Source organism: Lycorma delicatula, chromosome 11 (assembly GCF_047948215.1).
Source record: "Lycorma delicatula isolate Av1 chromosome 11, ASM4794821v1, whole genome shotgun sequence".
Lineage (NCBI taxonomy): Eukaryota > Metazoa > Arthropoda > Insecta > Hemiptera > Fulgoridae > Lycorma > Lycorma delicatula.
The window spans coordinates 3,740,517-3,755,194 of record NC_134465.1 but is presented as its reverse complement, the minus strand read 5'-3'; the positions used below and the strand labels follow the sequence as shown (position 1 = coordinate 3,755,194).

The 14,678-nt window shown below is 27.3% G+C and overlaps 1 protein-coding gene across 1 annotated transcript in view; it reads right to left on the bottom strand.

Annotated features, from left to right (window-relative positions):
* LOC142332443 (arylalkylamine N-acetyltransferase-like 2) overlaps positions 1-14,678 on the bottom strand; it is a 45,805-nt gene that overhangs the window by 21,684 nt on the left and 9,443 nt on the right. The gene's annotated exons all lie outside the window — the stretch shown is intronic.

Below are 14,678 nucleotides of genomic sequence, written 5' to 3'. Positions count from 1 at the left end.
AAAAACTGCTATTACAAACATATATAATCTTAAGAATCTTGATTTTTTAAAATTATTTAATGTTAATTAGACGAGGTTAGCGAGCTTATGTTTGACGGTGGTTCCGGTAGCTAAACAGAAAAAAGGTTATGTTGACTGCCGGCCTCCGTAGCGCGAGTGGTAGAGTATTGGCATTTCATCCACTTCAAATACATTCATACGTATCATCCTCTGAAGTAATATCTTGCGGTGATTCTGTAAAGTACTGAAAAAGAAGTAGTGAGTGAAAAGGTATAGTAAATCTAAAGTTAGGTGGTAAAAATTATTTAAATAAATTTTTTTAGTTCCTTTTTAATTAGTATAAAAAAAAATTCTCTATATATTTTTCCCTTGATAATAATCATCTCTCTTCTATTACCGATAACGACCACGACTGGTTCTTGTGAAATAACTAAACGATCTCTTCCTACAGTATTCTTTTAAGTTTTTCTATCTTTCTTTTGATCAGGTTCTTGGTATTTTTCTTTTCTACCTTCTGGAAACTCTTAAATTTTTTAAACTTCCTCTAAAATTTTTGCTTTCCATAATATCTTCTTCTTTCCTAATGCCCATTTTCTCTATCTTTTTTTAATTTTCATTTATTTTTAACAATTTTGGGATTAGACAAATATTTTATTATCAATCTATTCTCTTGTATCTGAATGAAATATCAATAAAATATTACAGTTTCATTTTTTATTCTGTCTTATAGTTTTTCATTTTCAGTAATAAGTTATTTGTGTATAAATAGAAATCTACACCGGGCCATCAAAAAGGAGCAGATTTTAAATATTTATATCGAATTAATGACAATAGATAGACACATCACTAGAGGAAAGTTCAAAGGTTTAAGTATTAGTTCCTTTCAATGCCTACAGAGTCGCTGTGGTTTGTTTACGAGAAAATGGCGACGCCACAGCAAAAGTCATTTTGTGTGCTACAGTATGCAAAGAACACAAACTAACTAGTAAATCTAAAGAGTGTAAACACGTTGTTTACAGTTTCGTGCACCTGTCATCTAAGTTTTTTACCTTTCACAACAGACTTAATTTCAGCAGTAACTATTCGCACGTGAACGGATGCTTTAAATTTTGAACCGAAAACCACGATAAAAACCTTTTACAAAGTATCACATTGTACATTAATTGACTACGTTCCAAAATATACGACACACGCCAAAAGAACCGTACCGAGAGGCAGAACCACAGAACTGAATTTTATATACATGAAAAAGCAAAAGAGAAACAACAATAAAATAAAATAAAATTAAATTGCTTTGTAAACGTGATGTCACTTTCTTAATATTGTAACACAAAAATACATTACTTTGCAAACAACAGTTGTATCATGTTATGCTACTAAGAGAAGATTAATCATGGTGTGCCGATATTTCAGAGAAAAATAGTATAACAGTGACATGTGGGCTGATCATCCAAACACGCCGTTACGTGGCGGCTATAGTACTAACTTCGTTCGAATGAACATTCTTTCTTTCTTTTTCCTCTTTAGCCTCTGGGAATTACCGTTCAGGTATTACTTCAGAGGATGATAAGTATGAGTGTAAGTGTAGTCTGGTACAGTCTCAGTTCCACCATTCCTCAGACGTGTGATTAATTGAAAACGAACCACCAAAGAATACCGGTATCTACGATCTGGTATTCAAATCCGTATAAATGTAACTGCTTTTTACTAGGACTTGAACGATGGAACTCTCAACTTCCAAATCAGCTGATTTGGGAAGAGCGTTCGCCACTAGACCAACCTGGTGGGTTACAAATGAACATTCTAACCAAACATAACCTAACTTTCGCTTCGTTCGCTAACTCATCTAATTAACATTATATATTAAACTGACCAAATTTTAGACTGAATCCGTAATTGTATACAATAACCGATTATTTAGTCCGAAAATAATGTATATTACAGTTTTACAGTGCTGAATTACGAAATTTTTGGTGACGGTACTGTGTAACTTACGAGGACGTAACTCAGGAGAAAGGCATTTCCGACGAATAATTTCAATTTTAACGAAATAAGGTCTTAAATAATGAAGGTATATTCCAAATTTTATTAAAATCAGAGGTGAGTCCATAATTATATATAATTACCTTTGTGGTAATTATGTATGGACATAGGTAATTATTCGGTATTATATATGGACAATCGACAATGCCTACATTTCTCAGTCACTTACGCTAACATATATATATATATATATATATATATATATATGTTAGCGAGAAATGTATGTATATATATATATATATATATATATATGTATGTATGTATGTGTGCGTACCCCAAAAAGAATTATCGTGGCGTGAGTGGTAGCGTCTCAGCCTTTTATCCAGAGGTCCCAGGTTCGAATCCCGGTGAGGCATGGCATTTTCACACGCTGTAAACATTCATCTCATCCTCTAAAACAATACCTAAAGGTGATCCCGGAGGTTAAAAAAAGAATCATCCGATTTGAATTGTTTATAATTTGAAAAATATTGAATATAAAAACTTAAAATTAATTCTGTGTTAAAGGTTTATTTATGAACATTTTTTACATACCAATTCACAGGTGCTCAATATGCCCCTTGGGATACAGCGCATATGTCCATACAGTTGTCGAATTCGTCCCACACTTTAGAAAGCGTCTCTCTATTCACTGCTGCAACGGCTGCTGTTATTCGGTTTCGTGGTTCAATCAGTACAGTTGAAAGGGGGGGCACATTGACGGAGTCTTTTACGAAACCCCACAAGCAAAAATCGCACACAATGAGGTCTAGAGAAATCTTGAAGGCCAGTGATGTAAAACTGAATCGTTAGGTCCCGTACGGCCGATTCATCATTGAGGAATCCTATCGTTCAAAAATTCTCGAAGGTACAGACTTCAGAGAGGTGGTGCTCCGTCCTGCTGGAAAATGAAATCTTCCAAATTGTCCTTTGAGGGAAAAGCCAGTGTTCAAGCATACCGAAATACGTTGTTCCAGTAAGAGGGTTTTCTAAGAAAAAAGGGACCATACATCTTTTCCCGAGAAATTGCACAAAAAAAAAAAACATTAACTTTGAGAGAGTCTCTCTCACATTTTACAAATTCATGTAGCTTCTCCGTACTCCATTTCCTAACATTGTGGCGATCTATCTTCCCACTTAAATGAAAAGTAGCCTCGTCACTACACACTAAGCGTATTACAAAATCATCTTCTACAGGCTTGTTAAGGACGAATCCACAAAACTCTATACGTCGTCGTTTGTCACGTTCATAGAAAGCTTGGAGTAACTGAATCCTGTGAACAGTAATTACGGACTCGCACTGCGTGAAGCGTGGAACCTTAGAACACAAAATGATTTCTGTATTGTTGTCGCCTTTCTCTAACACTGAAATGAAAGAATTTCTGATGGTATCTAGCGGCAACCGCGTGGAGTTCCTCTTTCTAACAGTACTTGGCTTGATCAAAACAGATTAAAAGCTGAATAGTAATGAAATTATAAAATCAGGTGATTCTTTTTGAGACACGCTGAATATCCACTATATTTTTTAGCAAAATTAGATGAAAGATAAGGAATATTGAAGGGTTCTATATATCGAAATTTTAGTTTGCAACTATACAAACGAAAGTAGATAATTAAGCTATATGTTTGGGAGTTTCCTTTCCCAAAATGTCCGCAAGCAACGCCAACTAAACAGTTAAGTAAAAAATTTCCAAATTTTACAAAGATATTATAATTTATTCAATTTCCAGGTATAGAGTAATTAAAAACCACTTACATTTGTGTGATAAAAATGTAGACTTCTTCGAAGAAAATTTATCATTATGTAAATTTGGATATTTTTTTTTTATTTGCGACAAAATACTTCCTTTTGAAGTATTATACCAAACTATTACATCTTTTTGTTTTTATATAACAAAAATTTTGTTCCATGTTTTAAAAAAACGTTACAAATGAAAATAAAATAAAATTATAAGTGCTTAGCAACCGAATTATATTTTATTCTTTTTAATTATTTTTTTACCATTACAAGTATAAAATTAAGGTAATTTATTGATGTTATTAAAAAGATTAACAATAAATTTCCCTACCACTATCGAGATTATAATTTTGTTTACCCTATCATGATACGATAGTTCCCTAGTTCAATAAACTTTAAAAGTACAATCAAACGAAAAAAAACCTTGTTTTTTAATACAACTCGATGTAATTGTCAAAATACTGTCATTTATACAAAGTTAAAAATCCTTAATTTTTGTATATTTATTTAGAATCTAAAATTTTTTTTTAGAAATTTAAATTTAGAATATGTCATAACTGAGAAACGTTTACACTGAATTATATTGTATCAGCACATACGTACGAAAGATGTACAGATGTCAACAGAGACTGAACACAGACTGGCTATGGCTTGAACCAGTAACGCACACATTTTAATCAGACCACATGTTGCTTATGACATCACTTTGACAAACAATGATGGCTAAGTCTGTAAGAGAGCCATCTTCTGACTCATTTTAGAATTGCAATATCAAGCAGTTATGAGTAAATTGTATTGACTCTTTTTCGCAAGAAACTAATCATTTTTAAATGCTTAATCAATATATTCTTTTTATTCATTAATGTATTATAAATACATAATACCATAACATAATTTCCATAACGTATATAACACTAATATGAAAACTAAAGGTGATAGAAAAATTATGTTAACATTTTTAAATTCAAGGAGAAAAATACAAATAGAAACCACTTGTACTTGGTCTGGGACAAAATTTTGCGTGCCAGTGTTACGTAATAGATTATACATTGTGATTTGTTAATAGATTCTAATTGTGATGGAATCAGAAATCTGTTTAATAGACTGATTTCTTTAAAATAGAATTGTAAATTGTAGTTGATTGCAGAAGGTAAATAAAAATAATTTTATTGTGTGACATCATCTATAGTACTAACTGGTGACTGTCATGAAAGTACATCCATTAAATTCCTACGAAGTTTTTTTTACGATTCTTTAACTGAGTATATTCAATAAAGTTAATGTTTAAAATAACATTTATACTGAGCATTCACCAAGCATATAAGTTAGAGCTAACAGTTGATGTTTTTTTCAAATGCTATATTGACCATCAATTTGAAACAGAAAATCAAACGAAAAATTATATATATACATAACATACATTGTCCTACATTTAGTAAGAAGTCTTACCATAGAATTTCATAAAACTTAGAACAATTATTTGCTGCAACTGTCTTATACATAAAATGCCAAAGAAAAAGTTCGAACTGGGGCTTGTTTTGTTTGATTAAATATTAGATACACAAGGGAATTAGGAGAATTATACCAAAATGGATTAAAAATAAAGGTTATTTGTAATAAATAATAATATTAATTGTAATCATAGTACAATAAATATTTATTAAAAGAAATACAGGGCACTGAAATAAATCAATACAAAAAAATAAATTACCAGTAATCTACTAAAAGTTATAATGTGGTAATACAGTTTTAAGCCCAATAAATTATTAATATAGTCGTGTATGTAAGTCATTATAAAGTACCACATATGTATTAACATCATATTATATTAAGTATATTGATATTGCTAATTTTTATTGCGTAGCAAGAGTCTTAAAAGTTTTTCATAAAATGAATATTATTTAGAATACAGAAGATACTGCAGTTTACCTTACGTTGGATTGTAACAATATTAATGATTTCTCTTCCCTCCTAAACATCATATAATTTTTCAGCATAATTTACAGTATAATTATTTTAATTGTGCAGCATTTCTATTAGTATTTTAATTAATAACTATAATAATTTTTTTTTTATATACAGAACAAAAATCAGTATAAAATTATATATAAAAAAAAAATTAATTACAGTTGAAACCAAAGCTATATAAGCTTGAAATAGATAAACAGGGCTGCCAAATTTATGATTTATATTTTTTCTCTCTTTACTTTAATTCCTGAAAAGTTTATTAAAATAAATAAGCGACTCAAGTCATAAAATTTTAATACATTTCATGTTAATATAAAATAAAAGTGTTCAAACTAAACTGTTAATAAAAATGGATCAAATTTAATAATAATATCTAGAACATAACTCTACTTTTAAACAATAGTTGAAGCAAGATGATAATATATATTCAAAATTCAATAGCTGTGCCTAGGGTACATTTTGTGAAAAAAAATCAGAATAACAAAAACTTTAATTATTAGTAAAAAATTATGAAATATCATTAGTCTTTATAATTAATATTAATTTACAAAGAGGCTGTAACCAAATTTTATTAAATTAGAAAGGTAATCCATTTTTAAATTGTCTAAATAATCATTATAGAAAAACTATATACTATTATGCCCTCTCCACCAAAAAAAAGAAGTTATAAGTAGTAATATACTTAAGAAAGTAGTCTTTTTAAAGAAATCAATAAATATTTTCTAATGAAAATATTTTCATTAGAAAAAAAATTGTATTACCAACAATTAAAAAAAAAAATAAACAATTGGTAATACAAATTGGTAATTGTGTAACCAATTTTCTAATGAAAATTACAATATTTTATAATCTACATTAAGATCTCATCTAAAGCACTGATTATTCTGAAAGAACAGGATTCAATTGATACAAGTAATAAGTTAGAAAATACTTGTAAATACTGAAGTCTAGCCTACAATATGAAAAGTGTATCATCTGAAATGTTTGTTTCATATAAGTTTTCATTAAAAAAAAGGAAATAATTAAAATTAATACAGAGTGAGCAACATAAAACCAAATCCATAATAAAACCGCTATCCACCACTATTTATGAAAGACTCTCACACAACTAGCGCGACTAGTGGATGTATATGTTACTACTGATTGTTGCTGCCATTTGTCAGGTGGTTACATGTCAGTGCAGTTGTGTTTGTGTAAAATGCTTTATTCAATCCAGGAGAGGATAGCTACAGTTGAGGGCTATATTTTTTCTTGATCGTATGAAGAATTATGTCAAGTATTCGTAAAAAATGTTTGAATTCCTGTATCTTAGCGAAGAGCAGCATACACAATTTAGTTAAAAAAGGCATACAACTGGTTTGGTTTCAAATGCAAAACGAAATAGGCAACCTTCCATTAGGACTCCACAGGCCATTACCGATATTGAAAGGAGAATTACTGCTAGGTCAAAAAAAATCACTATGCAAGTTACCGCAGCAATTTGGTGTTAAATAAACATATTGTAAAATTCTTGATGAATTAAAATTGAAACCACACCATGTTACAACTATGCAACAACTGAAGGAGACAGACAAGGTGTAAGCAGAGGACGATGGCCTTCATGTTCCCCAGAGTTGTCTAGTTGTGATTTTTTCCTTTGGGGCTACTTAAAGGAGAGAGTTTATGCATCTAATCCTCACAATATTGATGAACTGAAGGTGAACATTCAATGAGAAATAAATGCAATTGACAACAACGTTTTGTGTCAGACGACTCTCAATATGATCAGTCGAGCATAAAAGAATATTGATGCCCACGGTGGTCATTTTGAATATCTTTTGTAAATAAATGAAACATTTAAGTTACTTTTTATGTTTTTCTTATTTAATTTATCCGTATCATTCATAAAATTTCATTCCAACATTACCTACCGATTCTAAAAAGGTTATGTTATGCGGTTTTGTGTTGCCCACTCTGTATAACAGGTGATCTATAATTTATAACATCATTTGTTTTTATTATAATATTTATTTTAGCTTTTAAACAAATTTATTTTAGATTATTCAATATTAAGGATTTATTTTGAAAAATAAAACAACTTGTCAGTTGTGACAACAAAATACGTATTTTGAAGGCAATATATCTTACCTCCCAAAAAAAATATACCTATTGGTCAGACAATTCAACAGTTAGTGACTCAATTCAAGAAAATTAGTAAGCACTAATGTTTGACGGGATACAAGAAATTTCTGATCAAACTCAACTTTGTAAAAACAATGTGAATATTGATAAAAATGTACAAGAAACCCAAGAAAGATTTTTAGGAAGATAAATCAAGCTACTGAGTATCCTAAGACAGTCCCTGTAGAGAATAATACAAACTGATTTACATCTGCTCCACATAACATACAGGTAGTAAAAGAACTAAGTCCAGCCGATATGTAAACACATCTTACTGCAAAATTCTAGATCATTAAATCAATAATTTTTTCAAAATGACTATGGAAAAAGCTCATTTTGAAAGTAAATAATTCAGTTATAAAAAAAACTTTTAATTTTTGGGAAGAAAATCCTTAGAAAAATTCATTTAAGAGCCACTACACCCACATTAGGTAACAGTTTGATATGAGGTGCCGTCCTGATATGTTCTAGAATCATTTTCTTTGAAGATGGGGTAAGAAAAATGCTTTTACAGTTAATGAGGACTACCGCAGAGTAACAATAAAGGTATTTTTATACTAAAGTTGAAAAGGCTAGTCCTGCAGGACATGTGCAATTTAGCTGCTGTCTTTACTATATTTCAATACTCTGAATTCTTTCTTCAAGATTATTTAAAAATCAAATCAAAAGTAGAGTTCTTTGTGAATTCCAGCTGCTTTGAAAAACCTAAAATATAACATTTAAGATGAAATAACTGCTCGGTCACAAAAAATTATTATTAAACATGGAACTTGGTGTAGAAAGGGCTTGAATTTATTAGGCTAATGATAGATACCTGTTTGATGTTATTTTAAAACTTAAATAAAAATCTTACTGAATACAAAGATGTTTCTAGTTTGTGTTTTTTTATTGCTTCATTGTTATAATAAAAATAATTTGGGAGATAAATTATAAAATACCCATTACAATAAAATGTTCTTTAGAGGATCTGAGAAAAATACTAAATTATCATATTTGTATGACATATGATATAAATGATATTATCATTAATATGTCAATATGTACAACATATAATATTATAATTGTGCAAATAGTAGCACTGGACTAAACTATTTATTGTATTGAAAGTGAAGATAAAACAATATAAAATTTTATCAATAAAAATAACTTCGCTTTTAAACATAAGAAGGTTTTTAAAGTAAGGAAACCTTTTGCAAATAATGCAATAAAAACAATTTTGAAAAAAAAAAAGACTGAAATTTTAATTACAGTTTTGTTAATAACACATTTTAAAAACATTTTTCCAAAAAAATTGAATAAAGCTGTATAACTAATGAACATCAGACATCTTCCATCAAGAAATTTAATTTGGTAATCATTGTTTATACAACCAAATTTCTATAAATAAAAAGTAGTCAGATTTTATGTGGAAAAAGCAGAATCATTCAGGCTTTGTATTCTAATAATAACAACATAATAAATCATAACAACGTAAATAAATAAATAACAACATAAGATTCAAATCCTATATATATGAAATAAAAAACAAAACCTTGTATTATGTAAATTGTGATGAAAAAGTGCCATTATATTTCATACACATTTTTCCATTTTAAAAATAAAAAACTTAATTTTTTAAAATTTTTTATAGGAAAAAATTGAATTAAAAAATACCTTTTTGTTAAAATTATGCAGTATGTGAACCAAACAAAGTATTATGAAGTTTTATCTTAAATTATTATTACTTCTTACAAACTAAACTTCATGAATTTATGCCAATAATACTGATTGGTCACTAACATGCAAACTAGTGGTTTTATATTCAATTTCTATGACTGATTAGGTATGTTTTATCTTTTGTTTTTATCCATCTTATCTTCTTCATTAAACTGTATGTGAAACTATGACTGAGATCATTACAAAATAAATAAAAAAGAGTTCTTTGTTTAACTCATCTAATGAATTAGATTTTTTTTTTTTAAATTGATTTGTGTAAAGTTTATTTGTGCATTTCTTTGTGTATGTATCAGTTTATAAATAAACTGTGCTCATTTTTGTTTACTTATAAACATAATCAATAATGTTGACTTAATGTCAATCTTGAATGTTTTAAAATAATATTTTATAATAGAGGCTAAACAAAAATTAAAAATGTTTTTTTTTGTTTCAAACAGAAGAATTTACTAAAAAAAATGTATGTATTTATGTTAAAAGTTCGATTATCAAACATTTAATTGTAGGTAACAAGAAATGAGATGCAAATAACTCCTGAAAAATGGCACAGTAATTCCCAAGAATAAAATAGTTCATCTGTATGAATTACTACGAAAAACGAGAAATGATAGAGTTTCCTTTGGTTTTTTTTATTGAGCCACATATCACAATGCTAGGCCAATCAAAATGAATTAGTACTCAGCCTTCCATTCTGTTCACCGAAGGAACTAGTTGCAAATTGAACATCATTATTTTCAGAAAAAGTAAGTAAGTCATTTGTACCTTAGATAGGTGTTTTAAACATCATAAATTCATAGTATTAGTTAATTTAAAACAAATTAACAGACCTATTTCTTTAGGAAAAATTTACAAGAAAACTTAAAATGAAATTTTCATCTAAAAATAAACCAAAATTAAGCTTATCCTTGAAAATTATTTCAAAGCATAACAAAAACTGTGATTATTTCCTCTTAAAAACTTCGTAGTTTTGAATGAAGTCTTAAATAATTAATTTTTATTGAGATAAAAATTTTTAACACTTAATTCAGTCCACTCAGTATGTATTATTACCGATAAAATATCCAAATAAAAATAAAAGTTGTAAAATTTGTTAATGTTAGTATTTTGTGAGTTAATTTCTATTCAAAAATAAACAAAGGTTGGAGAGGGCATTGGAAATGGGTACAGTTTTGTTGATTTAAAACAGAAGCAGTCATGTGGAATTTGTAATAGAGGCAAATGATATAAATTCATCAGTATGATGACAGTAGTAACACTAGGAGTCAATATCATTAACAGAAACAAGTAATATAATTAGTTACAAATAGATAACGATAACAAAAATGGATTCAACCAATCAAGAGCTTTAGTTACAATATTAAAAAAAAAAGGTTCAGCATTATTTGTTTTATAATGAAAGTAAGTTGACTGTTTAATTTTAATTTGTAATTAAAACAAATATATTTTTATAAGAAAAATAAAACTTAAAAATATTAACAAAAATTATTCATGGTTTCTGAGCTACTTAATTACTACTTTAGGTAATTGCTTATAATATTTCATGATTAAAAATTTATACACTAAACCACCATTATGACAAGTCTACCTAGCCAATTTTTTGAAGAACATTCTCATTTGACTTTATCATTAAGATATCTTGATTAAAATTATCACTATTAAGACAAAAAATTGCTGTAATCATCCTTTTATGTTTATTTAAAATATTTTTTATACTGGATTTTATATAGTTTAATCTGTAACATAATTATCTCAATTCTTATTGAAATAAAAGTAATACGAAAGGACATTTCTGTGATAGCTTATTAAGTTTTTGTTTTTTGGTTATCCATGGGATACTACTTTATCTAAGCTGAGATGAGCAGGATGCATTCTCAATACTATTATTATTACTTTGTGTTCTGGGAATATAAGTTATATTTAAAGCCAACCTTGCTTTGTGATTTACCTCAACATTAACAACTCATAATGAGGTATATATTTACAATTTTTTGTTGTTTTCCTCTGATATTATATTTATTTTTACTAATTTTTTTTAAAACTATTAATGATGATTTTGTAACAGTAGAAATGCACATTTCACTGCAGATTTTTACTTTTCATAAATAGTTTGTAAGTGCTCTTTTCGATAGTTTATTTCAAAATTGTTTAACACTGATTTATTTTTTACATTTGTAATAATAAATACTAATAAGATAAATATAATTTTTTTTTATTTAAGTGATAAAGAATTATGATGACTGACTGTACTTAAGCAGGAGTTTTATTATTCAAAAGAGAGTAGTATGAATAATAATATATAATATTAGTTTGTATCATTTATGTTAATAACCGAGTGAAGTTAAAAATAAATAAAATTGCCTTATTTCAATTCCTCTTACATTTTAAACTTTCAAAGTTGGTGTCAAATGAAAAAATGGAGCACAAATCTATAATTCAACACCACTTTAAAAAGTTAAAACTCAACAAGTAAAACAGTTTTTTACATTTTAGAGTAGTTTTTTTTTTAAGTTTCTTTAATTTATATATTATAGTTTTATTTTCAATTAAAATTTGGATCAGCCTACAAAATTAGTACCTGTATGAAAAAAATGTGTTTGTATTCAAAAGAAATACAAAGATGAGCTACTATGTTTTTATAAATTAGAAATAAATGCAAAAAAAATGACATAGACTGACTGACATTGAACATGAGTTAAGGCTCTATGGAAAGTGGAAAAATAACTTTTTTATTGTATTTTAAAACAATATAACAAATTTAATAAAATAAAAACTAATCCAAAATGTTTTATCGCCTAAAATTTTGCAAATACTTTTCTTTAATTTTTTGTGAGAAAATTCTTGACACATCAGAATGACATCACCCAATACATAATTATTAATAATCCAGCATTTAAAGATAATAAAAAACAGAACAATTTTTTACAAATCATGTTAAGTAGACAATGTTATTTTCATTTAAAATTCTTTCACTTAATTTATTCAAAAAAAAAATATATATATAATATGACTGACAAAGGAACTTTCTCAACAAAATAAAAAAAGAAAAAGAAATTTGTCCATTTAGTCAAGAGTAAGATTTAAAGATTATAAATTAAAAATTTTTCATTTTTCAAGAAGTAAGATTTAAACAAACATGAAAATCATATAAGAGTTAAATAATTGTTAACATGTTGACTATCAGCCTAAAACATAATTCAACCCAGATGGATTTTTACAAATTTTTTTAACTCGCTACTATTTTCTGATTGAAAATAGTACTTTTATTTTCATAAATAAAAGTATACGGGTTTAAAAAAAAATAGCATTCACAGTATTTGGGCAGTGTTACATAGTAAAACGGCTGGGGAATTAAATAATATGCAATGCACAATATCCATCACTGTGGGCAGTTGACATAAAGTGCTTTACTACCTCAATGGTTATTTCATAATTTGCTACTGCTACTACTGTGTCGATATTATAGTAAGCTAGATATGCTACCTACAAAGATAAAAACAGTTTTTTTGTAATTCATTAATATTTTTTGTAAATACATTAACAATCTTTATTAACATAGAGATTGTTAATGTATTAGTTGTCATTAAGGAGTATGAAAACAAGGATATAAAATGAAAATTACCTTTCTGTAGCTTGATGAAAATGGAGGCTTGTTAACATATGCAGGTCCAACTGAAACAGTTATTTCTTTAAGCAATACTAAGGCACACTAGATCTGACTTAGCATAATCCACCTTATTATAAAAACATGACCAAACATCTGGTAATTGTTCTACAGCTATCATGATAAACATATTTGATAATTCATGACAATGTCTAAGTTTTTTATCATTTTAATTATATACCCACTGACTGGTTTTTGTTTTGCTGATAAATTAACTTTTCAATTTCCTGGAATAAATAAAAGAAATTCTGTCATATTTATTTTAATTTTAATTAATCAATCAATTTATTAACTTAATCATTTTTTACTAGTATGTAGATCATTGTGTAATAACAACATACCGACTAATAGGTTTTCCTAAACTGATGTTTAAATCAGTTAAGTGTTTTGATGAAATAGATTTGTAATAAATGTCCTGACTGATTTTTTTAACAAAATTTATTTCTTATTGGCTTTCATATATATATAAATCAGTATTATTAAAAAGCTTTTATTTATTTTACTTCATTTAAAAAAAAAGTAAATAATGTAATTTCTTGGGGAAGGTGAAAAACTATATACCACTGCAACCAGATACTTGTGTAACAATGACATCTTCTCAGGGAGTAACATCTTGGAAATTAGAGGATGTGAAATAATATTAAATTCTCAAATAAAACTAAATCTTGTGAATATTGAAGTTAACAAGAATAGTTTTACTGGATGCTGTTCATATTTATTTGACTGAAAAATGACCATTAAGTGGGTAGTGTAAGTTATTCAGTATTCTTAATAAGTTATATGTTCACAGATTATTGTAAAAAAAAAAAATTGATGTTCACTCAATTCTGTTATTCTTATTGTTATTACGACTATTATTTATTTTTCTGATTGAAATTCCAAAAAATTATTCCTTTACTGATATAGTTTATATTTAGTAAAATGATTAGGTTAAAGAAAATGTTTTATTATCATTTATTAATATTATTTTTTGTATGCTTATTTGTTTCATTTGTACTAATTTTAACTGTACATCAACTAATTTTTTAATACATATTCTTTTATATCCCTATTAAAAAAAATTACATTTTTAATCTTTTATTGGTGTCAAAGTTACTTAAAAAAAACTTTATCAACTGTACAGATCAAAGTATTGCTTAATTGAGTTTTATTTTCATAATTGGTTGAAAGTTTTGGTGTTAAGAAATTAAATTAATTTTCTGTTTTTATTACAACTATATTCATTATAAGAGGAGAAAAAACTATGTGGCTTTAATTAGGCTAAGCGTAAAGTACTTACATGTAATCATATTGTTTTGTGTTATTGAAAATTGCAGTATTTATGATTTTTTTTGTGATAATTAAAATTGGTATTTAAATTATATATCATATAAAGGTTTTTTTTTTTTAATTTATTCATATTAAATAACATCCTAT